Below are 14707 nucleotides of genomic sequence, written 5' to 3'. Positions count from 1 at the left end.
GGGCCTCTTCTCCCTTGAAAAGAGGAGACTGAGAGGGGACATGTTCAAAACATTCAAGATATTGAAGGGGAATTGATTTAGTACAGAAAGAGAGATTGTTTACCCTCTCCTAGGTGGAGAGAACGAGAGGGCACTCGCTAAAGTTAAAAGGGGATAGATTCCATACAAACATAAGGAAGTTCTTCTTCACCCAGAGAGTGGTAGAAATCTTGAACGCTCTTCCAGAGGCTGTTATAGGAGAAAGCACCCTTCAGGGATTCAAGAAAAGGTTAGATAGGTTGCTGGACCAGAACATACGCAGGTAAGGCTAGACCAGACATGGGCAACTCCAGTCCTCGGCCGGAATCCAATTGGGTTTTCAGGATTTCCCCAATGAATATGCATGAGATCTATTTGCATGCTCTGCTTTCAATGTATATCATTGAGGAAATCCTGAAAACCCGATTGGATTCCGGCTCTCGAGGACAGGAGTTGCCCATGTCTGGACTAGACTCAAACTGTTCTTTGACCTAAGGGCCGCCGCATGAGCGAACTGCTGGGCATGATGGACCGCTGGTCTGACCCAGCAGTGGCAATTCTTATGTTCCCACATCCTTTTGTGGCTCATTGGCTAGGATTAATTGTACCAACAGTCAGCATGTTAATGGGAGGAGGCAGCACCAGCAATAGAGAGAAATGCATTCTGCTAGTTTCATCACTTCAGAGCAGATTGGGTTAAACTGCCAGTGTGGGATACTCATCAGCTGGAGAATTTTGTGCCCTGAGCACCATACCATCCAGAAGCTCATATACACTTCATTATTTCAGCTATTAGGATAGTAAAAAAAAAAAAATAATTTGAAGAATAAATCGGCACTATAACATTCCTAAATGTATTTCATTATATCTTGACTGGTGAAATAGAAAGAATGTTCAAGTTCTTTAAGCCCCAGTAGCTCCTCAGGATTTATATGTTCCAGCTATCAATTATATAACTTATTCCTGGAGAAATTCTGTTAAATGTTAGAGTTCTATGCACATTTAAAAATGATACATAATAATTGTCTTGTGCATAATTTAAAGTACAAAATAGAAAATAAATGATTACTCAAAGAGGTAGAATTCTCCCAAAGGTGTCTCTGTCCTCCCCATTCTTCTGCCCTCCCAGGCTCCCTTTGTTTTTCCCCCAGCTTGCTGTTTTCCACCTCCTTCCAAATTGGTCTTTTTATAATCTTCCCCAGAATCTAGCTCCCCACAGCTATTTTCTTCCATCCTTCCTTCTCATGCTGGATTCATTAACCAACTCTTTTCCCCTTACTAAACTTCACTCCCTTCAACTTGACCCATGTAATCTCTTGCCTTCTGAAACTCAGCCTTCCCAGTTAGTCTTTTTTCCCACCCAAGGTCAAATTCCAGCCCCCTCCCCCAATTCACATGCATCACTCATTCCTCTGTCCTTGCCAAAGGGGACAGTGCAACAGCAGCCACTGCCATCACTTTCCAGGCCAGAGCTTCCCAAATTGTAGGTTGGGAATCTTAAATTGGGTCACAAAACCTGCATTAGGGGTTACCACTTGGTGGGCTCTCCCTTGGTGCTTCATTATTCTATACCTCCAAAGGGTCACACGATTTTATTTGGCTTTGATCATGAAGTCACAAAAAAGATTGATAAGCACAGTTTCTAGTCTGTGCAAGCCATTGCTCCACTGCTTCTCTTCTGATCCATATGAGTAAACACTGCTGCTATTAGTTTGCTCTTTCCCTGTGTTAAATTCTACTTGATTTCCTTCCCATGCAATATTTTACATTTCTATGTAATCGTGTGTTGGGCCGTTTTACAGAATTTTCTCATTTTTGAAAATCACTTGCAGCTGTGCTTCAGAGTCGGCAGTCGGCATCCACACATCAGACTTTGACTTTTAAGAACATAAGAGTTGCCATACTGGGACAAACTGAAGATCCATCAAGCCCAGTATCCTGTTTTCAACAGTGGCCAGCTCAGGTCACAAGTACCTGGCAAGATTCCAAGGAGTAAAACAGATTTTATGCTGCTTATACTAGGAATGAGCAGTGGATTTCCCAAAGTCCATCTTAATAATGGTTTATGGACTTTTGTTTTAGGATATTAGTCAAAACTTTTTTTTTTTAATCCATTCTCCGGCAACAAATTCCAGAGTTTAATTACACATTGAGTGAAAAAATTTATTTTCCGGTTTGTTTTAAATGTACTACTTAGTACCTTCTTCGCATGCCCCCTAACCCTAGCCATTGCTTGCTCTATTCTGAATCATTTCATTACATCCTCAAATAGAGTCATGTTTAAGGAAAGTACAGATCGATTCACCATTTTATCTACTAGACCAATTTTTTTTTTTTTAACATTTTTTGAATCAGTATTGAATAAATGAATGACTTGGATCAGTTATTACACTTTTCACCTAACATTGGGGTAGTTGTACTTTTTAGTATATGATTTTGATTTTTTTTTTTTTCTTGGTCACAGTCTACAGCAGGGGTGCCCACACTTTATGGGCTTGCGAGCTACTTTTATAATGACTAAGTCAAAATGATCTACCAACAATAAAATTTAAAAAAAACCACAAAGCACACTGAAAGGCAAAGAAAATGTTAATTATTCATATTCCGGGGTTTTTCAAAGAGGTCATGGCAGATGACTCTATGCAATGTCACCTCAGTAGCAAAATACAAAAATAGACAAATACACCCCCTCCCTTTTTACTAAACCACAATAGTAGGTTTTAGCACAGGGAGTTACGCTGAATAGGAGAGGAAGTTCCGGGCCAACAAGGCATTTCTCCTCATTCCATCCAGCCTGAGCCCCATCTCTCCTTGATCCAGCATTTCCCTTCTGTGTCTGTCAGAATTACCATTCCACCTATTTTCCAGCAACACCCTTCTTTGTGTCCATCTCACCTATATCCCTATCTCACCACTTTTTCAGAATCTTCATTTGTCTCGGTCCTTGTCTTTACCCCATGTTCACCATTTGCCCTTTCAATGTCTTTATCTCCCCCCCCACACACTTTTTCAGCATTACTTCTATGTCTATTTCACCTCCTCTTCATGTCCCCTCTGTATCTCTATCCTTATTCAGTAGGTCCTGCTTACTCTTTCTCTTCTTTGTGTCACTATCTCCATTTTCAGCTTTCCCCCCTTTTCCTTTGTTAATGCACCCTGTAGCCAGAATCTTTCCACCCTCCCTCCACTCCGGCCCAGCCCAGTATGAAATATTTCCTTTTGTTTCCCTCCCCTCTCTCTTTCTCTCTCTCTTCTCCTCCCTCACCCACGAGTCCTGCATCTGGCCCTCTCCCTTCTACCTGCACCTGGCAACACCCCCCTGCTCCGCAGCTCTCTTCAGCAACTCGTCAGCAGCGGTGATCAAGACAAACTGCCGACATCGAGGCCTTCCCTCTACGAGTCCCGACTTTGTAGAAAAAGGAAGTTGAAACAAGCGGGACTCGCAGAGGGTAGGCCCCGACGTCAGAAGCTTGTGTCGATCGCTGCTGCTGAGTTGCCGAAGAGAGCCGCGGAGCAGGGGGTGTGGCCGGAAGCAGGTAGAAGGGAGAGGGCTGCTGGAAGAGGTAGAAGTTCCGGAGTATGACACCGACCCGGGCCAGGATGATTTCTTTTTCAGGCTGTTGCTGCTGACGCCACCACGCCCCCCCCCCCCTGAAATGACAAAAACAGCCTAATGCCCGGCGACGTCGGGGAGAGGAAGGCTGATAGGCCCGGTAGATCGGGACGGCAACACGAGTCTATCACAGAGCCCGGGATGGGCTCTGCGATCGACTCACGTTGCCTTCCTGAGCTACCGGTCGATCGCGATCGACGCGTTGGGCACCCCTGGTCTACAGTGTGACTGTTGCAGTGGAGACATAGGTATAGCACAGGGATCTCAAAGTCCCTCCTTGAGAGCTGCAATCAAGTTGGGTTTTCAGGATTTCCCCAATGAATATGCATTGAAAGCAATGCATGCACATAGATCTCATGCATATTCATTGGGGAAATCATGAAAATCTGACTGGATTGCGGCCTCAAGGAGGGACTTTGAGACCCCTGCTAGCAGTTGAGCTATTTGCTTCTCACAGTAAGTATTCAGGGAGAGCTAAAAGGGTTGCTCACAAGAAATCTACTCCCTCTTTCCCTACAGTTGAATGCCCTCCTCTCTCTCTTTCTAAACTTTGGTCCATAGCCCTCTGAGGCAGTTACTCCAGCATGGGATGAATGGGCTAAATCAGTGGTTCCCAACCCTGTCCTGGAGGACCACCAGGCCAGTCGGGTTTTCAGGATAGCCCTAATGAATATGCATGAGAGAGGTCTGCATCTAATGGAGGTGCCAGGCATGCAAATCTGCTCCATGCATATTCATTGGGGTTATCTTGAAAACCTGACTGGCCTGGTGCTCCTCCAGGACAGGGTTGGGAACCACTGGGCTAAATGCCACCAAAGGAAAGGGGGAGGTGGAGTATCTTCAGACGATAAAGCACAAGGTAGTTTCAGTTGTCTGAACTCGGTCATGGTTATTGTTCAAGGACAGTTGCAGGCACTCTGTGAGTTGGGTTGAATAGTTGTCTGTGGACGTTGGCACACCAGCACTTTAGAGTGCTTATAGAGGTTGGTTGATTCAGTACTGGCATCCTGGTTTGAACTTGCAAATTTTTCTTCCTTGCGTCAGTGGGATGGATGTGCTGGGGCTGGCATGGCATCTTCTAATGCCACGCCTCAGTGGCAGATGTGTACAGCTGCTGGGATGGCATTTTGGGTTTTTTGTTGTTGTTTTTTTTATTCTCTGGTGGGCTTCATGCTCTCAGCCCTGACAACCAGTCCTAATGTGCTTTTATACAAATTTGCATCATGTGACATTTGTCATGGTTTCATGCTAGTTAGCACATAGATGCTCTTAGTGTGTAGAAGCTACTGTTTTAAGTTAGTTGTTTTTGTATGCTATTAAATCTGTTTTTCATTTTGTTTTGGATATAATTACTTGCCTTCTCCAAATCTAAGCTTGAAGTGACTTACAAGCAGGTATATAAGTTTTATTTGCCTGCCCAAGTGTAATTTATACCTGAGGCAGAGGAGGGTGAAGTGACTTGCCCAAGGTCACAAATGGTATTAGTGGGAGAAGCAGGATTTGAAACCTGGATTCCTTGGTTCTTAGCCTGCAGCTCTAACCACTGGGTTGCAGTTGCCTATTCCACAAAGTTAGCATGCATGCTGAAACAATGTAGTATGAGTTTAGTGGCAACCCTTCAGGTTGATCAGCCACCATTTGGAAACAGTTTTCATGGGGAAAGATGAGATTTTAGCCTGGGGAGTGGGATCTTCCAATATGAGATGCTGCAGAGAAGAGAATGGTCAGACTAATATTGGTGTACAGGGCATTTGAAGTTGTTCTTGGAACCCTTTGTGGCTTACACAATTGCACCATGTAAGAGATCAAACAACCAATTGTATCAGGTACATTCAGGGAGGAAGTTATCAATCCAGCCTACTGTTCAGACGTGTTATTCCACTTTTAGTCCCAGTTATCAGTAAAATGGGACCTGTGCTAAAATAGCTATAGCCCACATTGATAACTATGCCCCATAAAGTTCAGTAAGAAGATACCATACCAGCTGCACTTTGACAGTTCTCCAGATGGGTGATATCACCTGCAGAACAAAATGACCAGAGTCGTAGGTAGTTGGCATTCTAATTAGGGCTTTTTAGGTATTTGTTTTCCAGTTAATTAGGATCGCTTTATGCATACAAAAATCTGTGTGTTCATTCCAGAGCCAGTATTGCCTGATAACATTTTTCCATTTTAATCAACTATGTACATTTGTTTCACTTAGGAGTTGGTGGCTTAAAAACTGAGGAGGATTCAAGATAAGCCAGGGGTAGCATGCGAGAGTACTAAGAGAAGTGCTGTCCTGATATCTGTTCAGCAAATACCTTTTTAATTTTTAATTTTGCATTTGGAGTGTTTTATTGGTATTCATTAAAACCTAAAACCAGAAGCCCTAATTATAATCCCTACTGCAATCCTGTTATCCCTTAAAAAGTATATTGTAGCCCCTCCCCCTGTTAAATCAATGCACAGTGCTGTGAATGGGAAAAAAAACTTTGAAGAATTTCCCATAGCCACTAAATATACTTGTTCCATCTGTTTCCCTTCTGTACATAATAGTTTTAGATTCATCAGAGCAAAGAAGTAGAAGCGTGTAAGCGAATGTTTTGCAGAGAATTTCAGTTCATTAATGGCGATAATTAAAAAGAATAAATAACTGGAAGTAGGTTGCATTTGTGACAGGGCCCCTTTTACAAAACCGCGGTAGTGGGTCCCAGCATGGCAAATGCCACGTAAGCCATAGGAATTGAATGGGCTGCGTCACATTGGCTGGGGGAATTTCTACCATGGCTTTATAAAAAGGGGCCTTTAATTTTGTTTTGTTTCATCGAAGAAGTGATGCCACCATTCTCACTTCACAATAAAGTATTTCAGAAAATTTTTAAAAGCCAGATAATGAAAAAATAAGAGAAGCCAGACTTTTTTTTATTAAAAAAATAAATAAAAAAATAAAGATTCATAAATGAAAACCTGAGTGTATCTTCATTTAAAAAAAAAAAAAATAATAAGTTGGATAAAATAATGACAGAATTGTAATGACTGTTTGTTGTTCAGAATTTTTCTTTTGGCGAATTCAAGTCAGGTACAACTCTTTCAGAATTAGAAGACACCAAGCAGTGGCCATAGATATTTAAAGTAACCTTTATACAGTGGTCCAGTTGAGGTAAGATTTCTAAAATGGGCCAAAAACTCATAAAAACCGTTACAAACACAGGCCCTCTTTTACTAAGCTGTGATGGAGGTTTCTACCGCGGCCCGGAGTGCTAAATGCTCCGATGCTGCTCTGACGCTCATAGGAATTCTATGAGCACTGGAGCAGCAGCTGAGCATTTAGCACGCTGGGCCGCAATAGAAACCTGCAGCTTAGTAAAAGGGGGGAAAGGGCACAGTATTTGTAGGTGTGATCTATGTCCTAGAAGTATTATGTCCCTAATTTACCCACTTTTTTTTTTTTTTTTTTTTTCAAAGCTGCATTAGGCTTTTTTATCACCAGCTGCGGAGCTAATACCGCCGTGGCTGGCAATAAAAAAAGCCTAACGCAGCTTTGTAAAAGGGTGTTAGGTATTGGGTATTGGATGTGCTGAAACATGTCGGGTGTATGAGCTTAAGATCCTTTTTTAACCATTTATAATCTGCTTTAGCTAAGCAATTCTAGGCAGCTTACAAAATAGCAGTGATAAGGACGTGCTGCCGATGTAAATAGCCCTTAACTCCACCTACCTCCAGAAGGGCCAACTGCCAGGCTGTCCAGTGGTGATGCAGTCGAGCTGACCAGGCCCTCTGATGACTAGACTGCTTCTAGGTAGGTACAGCTGTAAATCGAGCACTGCAGTTGTTCAAATGTTCCACTAGAGATTAGTGAATTTTGATTCATGCCTGTTTAACCCTTTCAGGACCAAGGGACATATTTGTCCCATAACTTTAAAATCCTATAAATTTTGATTGGGATAGTCTACAGTTCTAAATTTGATATGTACGGATTCCATATGATACTGCCTTTATGTAAACAAACTGGTTCCAACATTCATTCATTAGCGTCGTTGCTAGATTGACGAGAAGATTCACTTGCCACACTGTCCATAAGCCAGAAGTGTGATTTTTTTAAATAAAAATAATATTTCACAAAAAAAATCAATTTTTTGGCATCTGCAAGCCCTTTTTACCATAAAAATGTCGTCAAAACCACAAAAATTGGCCTACGATCCTTATGGTCCTGAAAGGGTTAAAGGTTACTCGCCTAGTAAAGGCTGCTTTTCTCTATGGCCACTGGCTGATATTGTGCTGCTCTTATCTTTTGAACTCAATTTCTGCTATTTTTTGCTCTCTCTTTCTCTTGCTGCTCAGATCTAAAACCTGAGAACTGTTTGCTTTAATGCTATTTAATATTGCTTAATGCCAGGGCAGTGGTACACTATTTTATAATTTAAAGTCTGTCCTCCTTTGACAAGGCAGATTACAATCTTACATACACAATACAGAACATATAAAATTTAACAAAACATTTGTCAAGAAAAAGAAGTATCAATAATCATATTTCATTTTTGAGAACAAATATCACTTTAACAGGTTTTTTTTAAAGGCTCGTACATCTTCCTGTTGTCTAATGTATACAGGTAATTTGTTCCATTCACTAGGGCCTAAGCACCTTATTGGTGGGAGGACTCAATCTCTACCTATGCTTTCCAAATTCCTTAGTTGCTGATGCTGTTAGGGGCAAATTGTTGGTAGGGCCATGATCCTGGTTGTCCACACCATTCTTACGTATTCTTAAAGCCATTTTCTGGCAAAGAAGAGGAGTGAGACTGAAATCATAATTATAAATTGAGAAAGGTCAAGTTAAAATATACTATAGAAGATGTATTTGCTAAACATCTTATTCATCAAAAGGTCAATTTTTAAAGAAATCTATCTGGTTAGATCTAAGCTGTGGAAAACTAGGGTAAGCTGGCACTAAATTGCTATATTTATCTGGTCACGTTCTTGGTTAGCCATGGGGTAGGACTAGGTTGGGAAGAAGGGAAAGAGGTAACTAGCTCCTAGTTGACTGGCCAGATTACCCTCTCCATCCTATAGGATTGTAAAGTGGAAGGGGGTCATCTGTTCTTGTTGAGAATTTCTCTACCCCAACACCCATGCCCTCTTCCCTCCCCAAGACTTCCACCTACACCTCTTAGGGCTAGATTCTCAAAAACCTGCGTAAATAAATGACAGGCCGCTGTCGCAGCCATTATATTACTGATTTAAAAAACGAGTCATTCTCCAAATAAGTGCTCATGCAAACGAGGTTGGCGGAAAGTAACAAAAATTCACAAAGTTTGCATGTGCCCATTGCTAGTGATAGCGATGGGAACTTGGGCAGAATAAACGCAATAAAAATAAAAAATTTAGCCGCCAGGACAAGTAACCCTCCAACAAACAGCGGGAGAGATGCCCACTACTCCCGCCACCAACTTACACCCCCCCCCCTCCACCAACACCCTTTGGTGGCGGGAGAGATACCCATGCTCTCCTGCCAGCACGCAACACCACCTCTTCTCGCAGCGGGAGAGATGCCCAACCCCCCTCGGCCCACTTTCTCCCACCACCACACAGCATACACACACCCGTGCCTCCGATAACCCCTGCTCTCTTTCCCTTACCTTGGTTAGATGGTTGGCCAGAGGGGCCTTAAACAATCTGGGCCAATCAGACTCTCAGGCCCTTCCCCAATGAAGAAGGCCCTCCATTTTGAAGAGGTGGGCCAGCTGGCCAGAGGGAATAAGCATCCCTCCAGCCAACTACCTAAAAATAAGGTAAAGGGAGTTGTTGGAGGCACGGGGAAGGGGTTGCGTGGCGGTGGAAGTGCGTGGGCAACTCGCTGTCGAGGGGAGGGGGTGTCTGGCAGGAGAGATTTAGGCATCTCTCCCGCTGAGAGGCAGGTGTTGTTTGGACGGGAGAGATTGGCCATATCTCCCTCTGAGGGAGGGTATTGGTTGGTGGAGGGAGTCATTGGGCATCTCTCCCACTGCCAAAGGGGGCTATAATGCATAGTGAAAACACACGCCACAAGATGCACTTTTAACAGTGCTGGCACTGTACCGGCACCCCCAGACCAGTCGCTGATTTTTGTCGCCAAAAGCTGACACTGCTCTTGGAGAATGGTTCAGTGATTTTTAAGAATCTACCAAAGTGTTCATTTCAGTGTTGAAGAGCCCATTTGCATGGCAGTGTCGGAGACTGCTAGAAAGCTCACTAAAATTCTGAGATAAGTTATTTTGATAATCCACCACTAAAATGCAAGCAAACTAAACTGTTGGAAACCAGTTTAATGACAGCGTTGAAGTTTTGAGAATCTGGCCCTTAGAATCCCCTCAAAACACCCACCATGCTCTCAACTGAACCAGCAAGCTCTTCCATTCTGCTACCTTCATGTCCAGTATTGCTCTGATAGCAATGCTAAGTAGGGATGCTGCTAACATTGCCAGAGAAATAGCAGACATGGAGCTTTTGTAGGAGGGAAGAGGGAATCCTGCTGGCTTGGAGACACTGTGAATGAATTATGGGCAGAGGGGGTATCCTGAGAGTAAAATAGGTAAAGGGAGCTTGTGGGAAGAGCTAAGAATGGGGACTTTTTGCTGCGTTTACATTTTGAGGTGTGCAGTACGAAAAGTTTCTTTTTGTTCACTTTTGTTTACAGGAATTTTTGTTCTTTATTTTGTGCTGTCTTTATTTTGCTTTTAGGCAATGTTATAAATAATGTACGCTTTCGGAAAGAATGCTGTGTGCTCTTCAGGGTAAAAATGATATGAAATCAGACAGGAAATGCATGCATATCCCTACTTGGAGGGTAGCTTTGTAACATTTCACTTCATTTCTGCACTGGGAATGCTCAGTTTACACCTATTTTAAAAGAGAAATGTTATAGAACTACCCATGGAAAGTTCTCAGGTTTTCACCTGCTCTTGGGTGTGCACGGATTTCCTAGTTTATTTGCTTTTTATTTATTAAAGTATGTGAAAGTGCCAACTCCACCCAATCCTTACCACTGGAAACACTTTCAACTGAGTTAGACAAACAATACATTACAGAGTTTATCCCAGGACAAGCAGGCAGGTATTCTCACTAGTGGGTGATGTCATCCGACAGAGCCCCGATGCGGACGTCTCACAAGCATACTTGCTTGAAGAAACTTCAGAAGTTTCGAGATGCCCGCACCGCGCATGCGCGAGTGCCTTCCCGCCCGATGCACCGGGCGTGTCTCCTCAGTTCTTTTCTTTCCACAGAGCTGAGAAGTTTGCTTCAACTCTCTGCGCTGAGTGAACCCGTGTTCTTGCCTTCTAATACCGCGGTTGTGAGTTTGTTTTTTCTTAATCGTGTGTTTTCATTCTCTCGTTTTCTTATTTAAAAAAAAAAAATAATAATAAATTTTTTCCGACGATTCAGCCGGGTCGGCAGCATGGCTGATCTAGCGGCGGAGCTTTTTCGGCCTATGTCCCGGCTGATTACCGGTTTTAAAAAGTGCATCAAGTGCCAGCGCGCGATTTCGTTGACGGACCCGCATCGACGCTGTTTGCAGTGTCTCGGTCCAGAATATCTTCCGAAATCGTGCCGGCCTTGTTCCACTCTAACAGCACGTGCTTTTAAGCGTCGCTGTTTCCTGTGGGAGTCGATGTTCAAGATGGAAGCTGCTAAGGAACCTTCGTCTTCGACTTCGACCAGCGCTTCGCCTTACCTGCGAAGTCGTCTTCTACTCCTGCTGCATCGGGTCTTTTGAAGCCGGCCTCCTTCATTCCGGCTTCGACCCCGCCTCCTGCTCCGGTGCCTACTTCGGTCTCCTCAGATCAGGTACCTCCTCAGACCATTCCCCCGGTGGTTATTAAAGTGCCGAAAGCTTCTAAGGCTAAGCACTCGACCACTCGGGAGCGCGAAGACCGTACAGGAGGTCCCACTTCGAGTGCGGCTCCCCCCTTGTCGGCTTCGCTGCGGTCGATCATGGAGGCCCAATTCATTGATATAATGACAACCATGGGGCCAAGTGGCTTGCCACAATCCAGTCTGGGCATGCAGCCCCTCCTCATTGGGGCGAGCCGCCCCCTCCTCCTCCCCCTCGCTGCTCGCTCTCGCTGCTCGGGGAGGAGGAGCGGCGCTTGGCCGCCGGTTCATCGAGGCGTGCTTCGTTTAGTGACATGCCGCCTCTGGAACCCATCCCCATCCAGGGCGAAGAAATTTGGGATATGCCTTCGGGTTGTCGAAGCCCTGGGCGTCTTCAGGAGGAATTCTTCCGGAGTCCCTTCCAGGCTAGACCCTCTCTCGACCCATGGAATGCTGCTCGAGAGGCGTCAGCCCATCCTCCTCTTCGCTCTACAGCCTCCAGCCCCATCTATTCCTTGAAGGCCTCTGGGGAACCATCTAGGCATCGCCGTTCCAGATCTCCGTTGAGACACAGAGAGGGGCATCGTTCCCGGCATTCTTCGAGGCATTCCTCTAGGCATTCTACAGTCTCACCTCAGAAGAAACTTCCTCGTGTGGGGTATTCATCTTCGGATATCTCCCCTCCTCCGGGCCCGGAGTTTGAGGATGTCTACGAATCTTTCTCTCCTTGCCGATCCCAGGTCTCCTTGGATCCAGAGGCATCAACTTCATCCAGTCCGTCCCATAGGCCTGTTTTGGCGGACCAGTTGTCTTTTTCGTCTTTTCTACGGCAGATGGCGGATGATCTTGACATCACCTTGGACTCGGGTTCCCGATATTCCAAGGAGTACCTGGATACCATGCATCTGCCTCATCCTCCTGCTGAGTCTCTTCGCCTGCCTCTGCATAAGCTCCTCGACCAAACCTTTATGCGATGTTTTGAAACACCGTACTCTATTCCTGCCGTCCCTGGCAAACTGGATGCCAGGTACCGCACGGTGCATCATAAGGGGTTTGAGGGCTCCCAGCTCTCCCATCAATCCCTGTTGGTCGAGTCCTCCCTCAAACATTCTCATCCCTCCCAGGTGTATTGTAACCGGCAGCCTCAGGGCAAGGTGTCTTGGGCCATAGGTACAAGAAAAACCTCTTGTGAGCCGCTGCGGGCAGCACAAGGAAAATAATATTGCGTTTAGATAAGGACACCACCACATCAGGTAAGTTCTTTTCAAAATAAACTTGAGCTTTAATTCTTAAAGTAAAAATAAATATCAAGCTTTGTCAGGATGATTCTGTTCTTATAACTCAGACTCAATGTCCATAAGGCAAAACTAAATAAGTTGCCAAAGTTCACAAACTCATAGTCCATCAGCATGTATCCAAAAGAAAAGAAAAATTCAAAATACACAATCTTCAGAGTTGTCTCAATTCCAAATAAGTCAATGTAAATACACTGGCTTCCTCAGCATCAGAGTGCTGGCCAGACAGAGTGCTCCGTGTGGTGTTAATCTGCCATAAAAATTGGCCCTCTATCCCACCACTATGAACACGGGGCTAACCCCTCTGTCTGGGACTGGGAACAGTTCACTTCTCCCAAAGAAAAAACAAGTTCCAACAATTCAGTCCTTTACCAAGTTCAAAAGATAATTTCTTTTGTTCTTCAGCTGACTACAATAGTCAGCACAGGCAAGCAATTAACAAAACAAACTTTCAAAAACATTCAATAGTCAGTCACTTGCCTCTCACACAGCATATCTCCATATCTTCACAAGGCAATTCAATAATGGACTCAGCATTGGCTTCCAGTTCCATATCCTGTGTCTCCTCCAGCAGATTAAGAGACATGCCTTCACCAGCCTCTGTTAGCTCCATAGCTTCTGGAGTTTGGCTGACATTCAGAGCTCTCAGCCCTGAGCGCTGGAACCTGTCCTCTACAAGTCCCTGCTGCTTCTGATTCTCCAGTAACTGGGATTTCAGGTTAAGGAGTCTGCAGCCCCGCCCCAAACCCTCAGGAGGAAGTGATTTCCTGTTAATCACCCTAGGCTTGTGTGGGGGATGGGAATCCTGCAGTTCTTCCCTCCTACTCCCTCTACAGGACACAGAAGGAAACTCATTCACTGACTGAAATTGGGTTTTAAAAGTAGGTAATTGTGTGGAGCCTAAACCTGACTTGTGCACTGCTCTTGGAACATTCCTAGCAGGCATAGTCTGCTTACCACAAAATGCCTCGGTGCCACCGGGCAGAGAGGGTCGAACCATGGATAAATTTGGGCGGCGCATCTACCAGAACTCGATGATGGCTTCCTGAGTTCTCAATTACACCTTCCATTTTGCCACCTATTTGGAGTTCTTCCTGCCTGTGCTTCAGAAGTTTACACCTCACATCGAATCTCAAGCTCGGTTTGAATTCGAGGAGGTTGTCGCCTCGCTGTCCCAACTACTTCTTCAACTGATGCAATCCTCCTATGATGCCTTTGAGCTCTCGGCACGGGCTGCCGCCTGTTCCGTGGCCATGCATCGCTTGGCCTGGCTTCGCACCATTGACATGGACCCGAACCTCCAGGACAGGCTTGCCAACGTGCCCTGTGCGGATGCGGATTTGTTTGATGAATCTATTGAGACCGTGACGAAGAAGCTGTCGAACCATGAAAAATCTTTCCAGTCCATCCTTCATCCCAAGCCTAAGCCTGCTCAGTCTCGACCTTCTCGACCGCCCTTGATCTATCAGAGGCGTTACACTCTCAGGCAGGCTCCTGCTGCGAGGCAACCAGCGAAGAGACAACCCCCGCAGAAGTCTCAACAAAAACCTCAGCCTTCTGCTGTTCCCAAGGCTCCTCAGCCTTTTTGACTCTCTGGTAGGGAGCATAACCAACACCGTTCTGCTTTCCCCTGTCTTTCCAATTGGGGATCGACTCCATCATTTTTATCATCGATGGATGTCTATAACCACCGACCTATGGGTCCTTACCATCATCAGAGAAGGATACTCTCTTCAATTCCATCAGGTTCCCCCGGACCATCCTCCAAGAGAGTATCCTTCCAACTTGACCCAGACCGCCCTTCTTCAGGAAGCTCGGCTTTGCTCTGGCTTCAGGCCATCGAGCCGGTCCCTGTGGACCAACACAACTGGGGGTTTTACTCCCGGTACTTCCTAGTTCCGAAGAAGACGGGCGACCTGCGTCCAATTCTGGACCTCAGGGTGCTCAACAA

This window comes from Geotrypetes seraphini, chromosome 3 (assembly GCF_902459505.1).
Source record: "Geotrypetes seraphini chromosome 3, aGeoSer1.1, whole genome shotgun sequence".
NCBI classification, from domain to species: Eukaryota; Metazoa; Chordata; class Amphibia; order Gymnophiona; family Dermophiidae; genus Geotrypetes; species Geotrypetes seraphini.
This window is presented reverse-complemented; position numbering follows the sequence as displayed.